General features: G+C 46.4%; 3 non-coding genes across 3 annotated transcripts; all 3 read left to right on the top strand.

Moving 5' to 3' along the window:
* The first annotated feature begins 464 nt into the window (after window positions 1–464).
* On the top strand, window positions 465–536 carry trnag-ucc (transfer RNA glycine (anticodon UCC)). Its single transcript has one exon. It is a non-coding gene; the product is annotated as a tRNA-Gly (tRNA).
* A 6756-nt stretch (window positions 537–7292) lies between these two features.
* Window positions 7293–7364, top strand: trnag-ucc (transfer RNA glycine (anticodon UCC)). The gene has a single exon. It is a non-coding gene; the product is annotated as a tRNA-Gly (tRNA).
* A 2658-nt stretch (window positions 7365–10022) lies between these two features.
* trnag-ucc (transfer RNA glycine (anticodon UCC)) lies at window positions 10023–10094 on the top strand. Its single transcript has one exon. It is a non-coding gene; the product is annotated as a tRNA-Gly (tRNA).
* Window positions 10095–10456: the final 362 nt, after the last annotated feature.

The following is a 10456-nucleotide window of genomic DNA, read 5'->3' as shown; positions in this document are numbered from 1 at the left end:
CTGCCCGTGATTTTGCAAGCAGCTGTTATCTGCCTTGCTACAAAAGCTCAATGGAAGGGAAACCGCTCCCAGCCTTTTTCGGGCGTAGACCTCTTGCTGATAGGTGAACTTGGCGACCAGTACTTTAGGGAAAATTTTCCAGTCACGCACAGAGTCTTATTGAGCAACGAAAGAGCCAGGCTTCCACTTTCTGTGGAAAACCAGAGACTCCCTTTCATTTTGTAAGCAAATGTTAACTGCTTTGCTAAAAAAGCACAAAAGATGGAAATCTGCTCTGTCCAAGGTGTAGCTTTCCAGCTTTTCCTGGAGGACCTGATCTTACGGTGATGAGTGTTAGGCAAACGTGATAACCACCACACTACAGAAACCATGACAGAGTTGCGCTTTGGCTCTTGTCTATGGGCTGCTGATGAGAAGAGCACATACTTAAACTTTTGTTCAGCAGAGTTGAATTGCCTAGCATGGCATTGGTGGTATAGAGGTGAGCATAGCTGCCTTCCAAGCAGTTGACCCGGGTTCGATTCCCGGCCAATGCACGGATTCTAACTCGGAGCCTCTGGAGCTGCTTTATGGTAGTTGGCACAAAAGGAAGGAATCACCTACCTGAAAGTAAATGGGTCAACAGAATGTGCCATAGGCTTCTCTGCAGGCCTCCCACAACTCTTTCTGCTTCCCACTTGAATTCTTAGTGCTTCTTTGCTGTTTGTAAACAGCATTATCCAACAGGGCACGTTTGACCCGTGAACAGGGGCGAAAATGTTAGAAAATGCCGTCTCTCCGTGTCTGTCTTTTGTTAGCGACAAGCTAGCATGCAAACTGTGATGAGAGGTGTACATTTTCCGCAATCAGCCATCTATATAGTCAATGTTTTATATTTAATAAGCAAATATGTCTATATGCTGATTGGTCTCAAGCAGCGTTGTCCAATCTTCAGCTTTTCGTTCCAATCTAGCAGGAGCCACACCTGATTCCAATTGTTGGATCCGCTGATCTTGGCTTTCAATAGACTAAAGTGTGGCTTCTGCTTGGTTAGAATGACAACCTGCAACCACACTGGCCCATTCTGGAGAAGACTGGACAACCCTGATCGAAAGCAAATAACCACCGAGGTAAGTGCCACTTTGTGAGTTCTGAATCCGTCATGCCGACTCGACGTCACTCGATGAACAGGGAAGGAACTGGTAGATGAGAAGACTTCCCACTGTTGACGAATGGCGATTTCAAGTTGAGGGTGCGTTTGCTTTGCGTTTTCCCGCTTGGAGGTGGGGAATTACATGTCGCAACCTCGTGTCAAGCGCATCAGTACTCTTGTCTTCTTGATGAAGGAAAGAGCCAGGCTTCCACATTCAGTGGAAAAGCAGAGACTGCCCGTGATTTTGCAAGCAGCTGTTATCTGCCTTGCTACAAAAGCTCAATGGAAGGGAAACCGCTCCCAGCCTTTTTCGGGCGTAGACCTCTTGCTGATAGGTGAACTTGGCGACCAGTACTTTAGGGAAAATTTTCCAGTCACGCACAGAGTCTTATTGAGCAACGAAAGAGCCAGGCTTCCACTTTCTGTGGAAAACCAGAGACTCCCTTTCATTTTGTAAGCAAATGTTAACTGCTTTGCTACAAAAGCACAAAAGAAGGAAATCTGCTCTGTCCAAGGTGTCGCTTTCCGGCTGTTCCTGGAGGACCTGTTCTTACGGTGATGAGTGTTAGGCAAACGTGATAACCACCACACTACAGAAACCATGACAGAGCTGCGCTTCGGCTCTTGCCTATGGTCTGCTGATGAGAAGAGCACATACTTAAACTTTTGTTCAGCAGAGTTGAATTGCCTAGCGTGGCATTGGTGGTTTAGAGGTGAGCATAGCTGCCTTCCAAGTAGTTGACCTGCGTTTGATTCCTGGCCAATGCACGGATTGTAACTATCAGCTTCTGGAGCTACTTTATGGTAGTTGGCACAAAAGGAAGGAAACACCTACCTGAAAGTAAATGGGTCAACAGAATGTGCCATAGGCTTCTCTGCAGGCCTCCCACAACTCTTTCTGCTTCCCACTTGAATTCTTAGTGCTTCTTTGCTGTTTGTAAACACAGCATTATCCAACAGGGCACGTTTGACCCGTGAACAGGGGCGAAAATGTTAGAAAATGCCGTCTCTCCGTGTCTGTCTTTTGTTAGCGACAAGCTAGCATGCAAACTGTGATGAGAGGTGTACATTTTCCGCAATCAGCCATCTATATAGTCAATGTTTTATATTTAATAAGCAAATATGTCTATATGCTGATTGGTCTCAAGCAGCGTTGTCCAATCTTCAGCTTTTCGTTCCAATCTAGCAGGAGCCACACCTGATTCCAATTGTTGGATCCGCTGATCTTGGCTTTCAATAGACTAAAGTGTGGCTTCTGCTTGGTTAGAATGACAACCTGCAACCACACTGGCCCATTCTGGAGAAGACTGGACAACCCTGATCGAAAGCAAATAACCACCGAGGTAAGTGCCACTTTGTGAGTTCTGAATCCGTCATGCCGACTCGACGTCACTCGATGAACAGGGAAGGAACTGGTAGATGAGAAGACTTCCCACTGTTGACGAATGGCGATTTCAAGTTGAGGGTGCGTTTGCTTTGCGTTTTCCCGCTTGGAGGTGGGGAATTACATGTCGCAACCTCGTGTCAAGCGCATCAGTACTCTTGTCTTCTTGATGAAGGAAAGAGCCAGGCTTCCACATTCAGTGGAAAAGCAGAGACTGCCCGTGATTTTGCAAGCAGCTGTTATCTGCCTTGCTACAAAAGCTCAATGGAAGGGAAACCGCTCCCAGCCTTTTTCGGGCGTAGACCTCTTGCTGATAGGTGAACTTGGCGACCAGTACTTTAGGGAAAATTTTCCAGTCACGCACAGAGTCTTATTGAGCAACGAAAGAGCCAGGCTTCCACTTTCTGTGGAAAACCAGAGACTCCCTTTCATTTTGTAAGCAAATGTTAACTGCTTTGCTACAAAAGCACAAAAGAAGGAAATCTGCTCTGTCCAAGGTGTCGCTTTCCGGCTGTTCCTGGAGGACCTGTTCTTACGGTGATGAGTGTTAGGCAAACGTGATAACCACCACACTACAGAAACCATGACAGAGCTGCGCTTCGGCTCTTGCCTATGGTCTGCTGATGAGAAGAGCACATACTTAAACTTTTGTTCAGCAGAGTTGAATTGCCTAGCGTGGCATTGGTGGTTTAGAGGTGAGCATAGCTGCCTTCCAAGTAGTTGACCTGCGTTTGATTCCTGGCCAATGCACGGATTGTAACTATCAGCTTCTGGAGCTACTTTATGGTAGTTGGCACAAAAGGAAGGAAACACCTACCTGAAAGTAAATGGGTCAACAGAATGTGCCATAGGCTTCTCTGCAGGCCTCCCACAACTCTTTCTGCTTCCCACTTGAATTCTTAGTGCTTCTTTGCTGTTTGTAAACACAGCATTATCCAACAGGGCACGTTTGACCCGTGAACAGGGGCGAAAATGTTAGAAAATGCCGTCTCTCCTTGTCTGTCTTTTGTCAGCGACAAGCTAGCATGCAAACTGTGATGAGAGGTGTACATTTTCCGCAATCAGCCATCTATATAGTCAATGTTTTATATTTAATAAGCAAATATGTCTATATGCTGATTGGTCTCAAGCAGCGTTGTCCAATCTTCAGCTTTTCGTTCCAATCTAGCAGGAGCCACACCTGATTCCAATTGTTGGATCCGCTGATCTTGGCTTTCAATAGACTAAAGTGTGGCTTCTGCTTGGTTAGAATGACAACCTGCAACCACACTGGCCCATTCTGGAGAAGACTGGACAACCCTGATCGAAAGCAAATAACCACCGAGGTAAGTGCCACTTTGTGAGTTCTGAATCCGTCATGCCGACTCGACGTCACTCGATGAACAGGGAAGGAACTGGTAGATGAGAAGACTTCCCACTGTTGACGAATGGCGATTTCAAGTTGAGGGTGCGTTTGCTTTGCGTTTTCCCGCTTGGAGGTGGGGAATTACATGTCGCAACCTCGTGTCAAGCGCATCAGTACTCTTGTCTTCTTGATGAAGGAAAGAGCCAGGCTTCCACATTCAGTGGAAAAGCAGAGACTGCCCGTGATTTTGCAAGCAGCTGTTATCTGCCTTGCTACAAAAGCTCAATGGAAGGGAAACCGCTCCCAGCCTTTTTCGGGCGTAGACCTCTTGCTGATAGGTGAACTTGGCGACCAGTACTTTAGGGAAAATTTTCCAGTCACGCACAGAGTCTTATTGAGCAACGAAAGAGCCAGGCTTCCACTTTCTGTGGAAAACCAGAGACTCCCTTTCATTTTGTAAGCAAATGTTAACTGCTTTGCTACAAAAGCACAAAAGAAGGAAATCTGCTCTGTCCAAGGTGTCGCTTTCCGGCTGTTCCTGGAGGACCTGTTCTTACGGTGATGAGTGTTAGGCAAACGTGATAACCACCACACTACAGAAACCATGACAGAGCTGCGCTTCGGCTCTTGCCTATGGTCTGCTGATGAGAAGAGCACATACTTAAACTTTTGTTCAGCAGAGTTGAATTGCCTAGCGTGGCATTGGTGGTTTAGAGGTGAGCATAGCTGCCTTCCAAGTAGTTGACCTGCGTTTGATTCCTGGCCAATGCACGGATTGTAACTATCAGCTTCTGGAGCTACTTTATGGTAGTTGGCACAAAAGGAAGGAAACACCTACCTGAAAGTAAATGGGTCAACAGAATGTGCCATAGGCTTCTCTGCAGGCCTCCCACAACTCTTTCTGCTTCCCACTTGAATTCTTAGTGCTTCTTTGCTGTTTGTAAACACAGCATTATCCAACAGGGCACGTTTGACCCGTGAACAGGGGCGAAAATGTTAGAAAATGCCGTCTCTCCGTGTCTGTCTTTTGTTAGCGACAAGCTAGCATGCAAACTGTGATGAGAGGTGTACATTTTCCGCAATCAGCCATCTATATAGTCAATGTTTTATATTTAATAAGCAAATATGTCTATATGCTGATTGGTCTCAAGCAGCGTTGTCCAATCTTCAGCTTTTCGTTCCAATCTAGCAGGAGCCACACCTGATTCCAATTGTTGGATCCGCTGATCTTGGCTTTCAATAGACTAAAGTGTGGCTTCTGCTTGGTTAGAATGACAACCTGCAACCACACTGGCCCATTCTGGAGAAGACTGGACAACCCTGATCGAAAGCAAATAACCACCGAGGTAAGTGCCACTTTGTGAGTTCTGAATCCGTCATGCCGACTCGACGTCACTCGATGAACAGGGAAGGAACTGGTAGATGAGAAGACTTCCCACTGTTGACGAATGGCGATTTCAAGTTGAGGGTGCGTTTGCTTTGCGTTTTCCCGCTTGGAGGTGGGGAATTACAAGTCGCAACCTCGTGTCAAGCGCATCAGTACTCTTGTCTTCTTGATGAAGGAAAGAGCCAGGCTTCCACATTCAGTGGAAAAGCAGAGACTGCCCGTGATTTTGCAAGCAGCTGTTATCTGCCTTGCTACAAAAGCTCAATGGAAGGGAAACCGCTCCCAGCCTTTTTCGGGCGTAGACCTCTTGCTGATAGGTGAACTTGGCGACCAGTACTTTAGGGAAAATTTTCCAGTCACGCACAGAGTCTTATTGAGCAACGAAAGAGCCAGGCTTCCACTTTCTGTGGAAAACCAGAGACTCCCTTTCATTTTGTAAGCAAATGTTAACTGCTTTGCTACAAAAGCACAAAAGAAGGAAATCTGCTCTGTCCAAGGTGTCGCTTTCCGGCTGTTCCTGGAGGACCTGTTCTTACGGTGATGAGTGTTAGGCAAACGTGATAACCACCACACTACAGAAAACATGACAGAGCTGCGCTTCGGCTCTTGCCTATGGTCTGCTGATGAGAAGAGCACATACTTAAACTTTTGTTCAGCAGAGTTGAATTGCCTAGCGTGGCATTGGTGGTTTAGAGGTGAGCATAGCTGCCTTCCAAGTAGTTGACCTGCGTTTGATTCCTGGCCAATGCACGGATTGTAACTATCAGCTTCTGGAGCTACTTTATGGTAGTTGGCACAAAAGGAAGGAAACACCTACCTGAAAGTAAATGGGTCAACAGAATGTGCCATAGGCTTCTCTGCAGGCCTCCCACAACTCTTTCTGCTTCCCACTTGAATTCTTAGTGCTTCTTTGCTGTTTGTAAACACAGCATTATCCAACAGGGCACGTTTGACCCGTGAACAGGGGCGAAAATGTTAGAAAATGCCGTCTCTCCGTGTCTGTCTTTTGTTAGCGACAAGCTAGCATGCAAACTGTGATGAGAGGTGTACATTTTCCGCAATCAGCCATCTATATAGTCAATGTTTTATATTTAATAAGCAAATATGTCTATATGCTGATTGGTCTCAAGCAGCGTTGTCCAATCTTCAGCTTTTCGTTCCAATCTAGCAGGAGCCACACCTGATTCCAATTGTTGGATCCGCTGATCTTGGCTTTCAATAGACTAAAGTGTGGCTTCTGCTTGGTTAGAATGACAACCTGCAACCACACTGGCCCATTCTGGAGAAGACTGGACAACCCTGATCGAAAGCAAATAACCACCGAGGTAAGTGCCACTTTGTGAGTTCTGAATCCGTCATGCCGACTCGACGTCACTCGATGAACAGGGAAGGAACTGGTAGATGAGAAGACTTCCCACTGTTGACGAATGGCGATTTCAAGTTGAGGGTGCGTTTGCTTTGCGTTTTCCCGCTTGGAGGTGGGGAATTACAAGTCGCAACCTCGTGTCAAGCGCATCAGTACTCTTGTCTTCTTGATGAAGGAAAGAGCCAGGCTTCCACATTCAGTGGAAAAGCAGAGACTGCCCGTGATTTTGCAAGCAGCTGTTATCTGCCTTGCTACAAAAGCTCAATGGAAGGGAAACCGCTCCCAGCCTTTTTCGGGCGTAGACCTCTTGCTGATAGGTGAACTTGGCGACCAGTACTTTAGGGAAAATTTTCCAGTCACGCACAGAGTCTTATTGAGCAACGAAAGAGCCAGGCTTCCACTTTCTGTGGAAAACCAGAGACTCCCTTTCATTTTGTAAGCAAATGTTAACTGCTTTGCTAAAAAAGCACAAAAGATGGAAATCTGCTCTGTCCAAGGTGTAGCTTTCCATCTTTTCCTGGAGGACCTGATCTTACGGTGATGAGTGTTAGGCAAACGTGATAACCACCACACTACAGAAACCATGACAGAGTTGCGCTTTGGCTCTTGTCTATGGGCTGCTGATGAGAAGAGCACATACTTAAACTTTTGTTCAGCAGAGTTGAATTGCCTAGCATGGCATTGGTGGTATAGAGGTGAGCATAGCTGCCTTCCAAGCAGTTGACCCGGGTTCAATTCCCGGCCAATGCACGGATTCTAACTCGGAGCCTCTGGAGCTGCTTTATGGTAGTTGGCACAAAAGGAAGGAATCACCTACCTGAAAGTAAATGGGTCAACAGAATGTGCCATAGGCTTCTCTGCAGGCCTCCCACAACTCTTTCTGCTTCCCACTTGAATTCTTAGTGCTTCTTTGCTGTTTGTAAACAGCATTATCCAACAGGGCACGTTTGACCCGTGAACAGGGGCGAAAATGTTAGAAAATGCCGTCTCTCCGTGTCTGTCTTTTGTTAGCGACAAGCTAGCATGCAAACTGTGATGAGAGGTGTACATTTTCCGCAATCAGCCATCTATATAGTCAATGTTTTATATTTAATAAGCAAATATGTCTATATGCTGATTGGTCTCAAGCAGCGTTGTCCAATCTTCAGCTTTTCGTTCCAATCTAGCAGGAGCCACACCTGATTCCAATTGTTGGATCCGCTGATCTTGGCTTTCAATAGACTAAAGTGTGGCTTCTGCTTGGTTAGAATGACAACCTGCAACCACACTGGCCCATTCTGGAGAAGACTGGACAACCCTGATCGAAAGCAAATAACCACCGAGGTAAGTGCCACTTTGTGAGTTCTGAATCCGTCATGCCGACTCGACGTCACTCGATGAACAGGGAAGGAACTGGTAGATGAGAAGACTTCCCACTGTTGACGAATGCCGATTTCAAGTTGAGGGTGCGTTTGCTTTGCGTTTTCCCGCTTGGAGGTGGGGAATTACATGTCGCAACCTCGTGTCAAGCGCATCAGTACTCTTGTCTTCTTGATGAAGGAAAGAGCCAGGCTTCCACATTCAGTGGAAAAGCAGAGACTGCCCGTGATTTTGCAAGCAGCTGTTATCTGCCTTGCTACAAAAGCTCAATGGAAGGGAAACCGCTCCCAGCCTTTTTCGGGCGTAGACCTCTTGCTGATAGGTGAACTTGGCGACCAGTACTTTAGGGAAAATTTTCCAGTCACGCACAGAGTCTTATTGAGCAACGAAAGAGCCAGGCTTCCACTTTCTGTGGAAAACCAGAGACTCCCTTTCATTTTGTAAGCAAATGTTAACTGCTTTGCTACAAAAGCACAAAAGAAGGAAATCTGCTCTGTCCAAGGTGTCGCTTTCCGGCTGTTCCTGGAGGACCTGTTCTTACGGTGATGAGTGTTAGGCAAACGTGATAACCACCACACTACAGAAACCATGACAGAGCTGCGCTTCGGCTCTTGCCTATGGTCTGCTGATGAGAAGAGCACATACTTAAACTTTTGTTCAGCAGAGTTGAATTGCCTAGCGTGGCATTGGTGGTATAGAGGTGAGCATAGCTGCCTTCCAAGCAGTTGACCTGCGTTTGATTCCTGGCCAATGCACGGATTGTAACTATCAGCTTCTGGAGCTACTTTATGGTAGTTGGCACAAAAGGAAGGAAACACCTACCTGAAAGTAAATGGGTCAACAGAATGTGCCATAGGCTTCTCTGCAGGCCTCCCACAACTCTTTCTGCTTCCCACTTGAATTCTTAGTGCTTCTTTGCTGTTTGTAAACACAGCATTATCCAACAGGGCACGTTTGACCCGTGAACAGGGGCGAAAATGTTAGAAAATGCCGTCTCTCCGTGTCTGTCTTTTGTTAGCGACAAGCTAGCATGCAAACTGTGATGAGAGGTGTACATTTTCCGCAATCAGCCATCTATATAGTCAATGTTTTATATTTAATAAGCAAATATGTCTATATGCTGATTGGTCTCAAGCAGCGTTGTCCAATCTTCAGCTTTTCGTTTCAATCTAGCAGGAGCCACACCTGATTCCAATTGTTGGATCCGCTGATCTTGGCTTTCAATAGACTAAAGTGTGGCTTCTGCTTGGTTAGAATGACAACCTGCAACCACACTGGCCCATTCTGGAGAAGACTGGACAACCCTGATCGAAAGCAAATAACCACCGAGGTAAGTGCCACTTTGTGAGTTCTGAATCCGTCATGCCGACTCGACGTCACTCGATGAACAGGGAAGGAACTGGTAGATGAGAAGACTTCCCACTGTTGACGAATGGCGATTTCAAGTTGAGGGTGCGTTTGCTTTGCGTTTTCCCGCTTGGAGGTGGGGAATTACAAGTCGCAACCTCGTGTCAAGCGCATCAGTACTCTTGTCTTCTTGATGAAGGAAAGAGCCAGGCTTCCACATTCAGTGGAAAAGCAGAGACTGCCCGTGATTTTGCAAGCAGCTGTTATCTGCCTTGCTACAAAAGCTCAATGGAAGGGAAACCGCTCCCAGCCTTTTTCGGGCGTAGACCTCTTGCTGATAGGTGAACTTGGCGACCAGTACTTTAGGGAAAATTTTCCAGTCACGCACAGAGTCTTATTGAGCAACGAAAGAGCCAGGCTTCCACTTTCTGTGGAAAACCAGAGACTCCCTTTCATTTTGTAAGCAAATGTTAACTGCTTTGCTAAAAAAGCACAAAAGATGGAAATCTGCTCTGTCCAAGGTGTAGCTTTCCAGCTTTTCCTGGAGGACCTGATCTTACGGTGATGAGTGTTAGGCAAACGTGATAACCACCACACTACAGAAACCATGACAGAGTTGCGCTTTGGCTCTTGTCTATGGGCTGCTGATGAGAAGAGCACATACTTAAACTTTTGTTCAGCAGAGTTGAATTGCCTAGCATGGCATTGGTGGTATAGAGGTGAGCATAGCTGCCTTCCAAGCAGTTGACCCGGGTTCGATTCCCGGCCAATGCACGGATTCTAACTCGGAGCCTCTGGAGCTGCTTTATGGTAGTTGGCACAAAAGGAAGGAATCACCTACCTGAAAGTAAATGGGTCAACAGAATGTGCCATAGGCTTCTCTGCAGGCCTCCCACAACTCTTTCTGCTTCCCACTTGAATTCTTAGTGCTTCTTTGCTGTTTGTAAACAGCATTATCCAACAGGGCACGTTTGACCCGTGAACAGGGGCGAAAATGTTAGAAAATGCCGTCTCTCCGTGTCTGTCTTTTGTTAGCGACAAGCTAGCATGCAAACTGTGATGAGAGGTGTACATTTTCCGCAATCAGCCATCTATATAGTCAATGTTTTATATTTAATAAGCAAATATGTCTATAT

This window comes from Ictalurus punctatus, unplaced genomic scaffold (assembly GCF_001660625.3).
Source record: "Ictalurus punctatus breed USDA103 unplaced genomic scaffold, Coco_2.0 tig00163699, whole genome shotgun sequence".
Taxonomy (NCBI): domain Eukaryota; kingdom Metazoa; phylum Chordata; class Actinopteri; order Siluriformes; family Ictaluridae; genus Ictalurus; species Ictalurus punctatus.
Note: the sequence above shows the minus strand (reverse complement) of the source record. Positions and strands in the feature narration are given on the sequence as shown.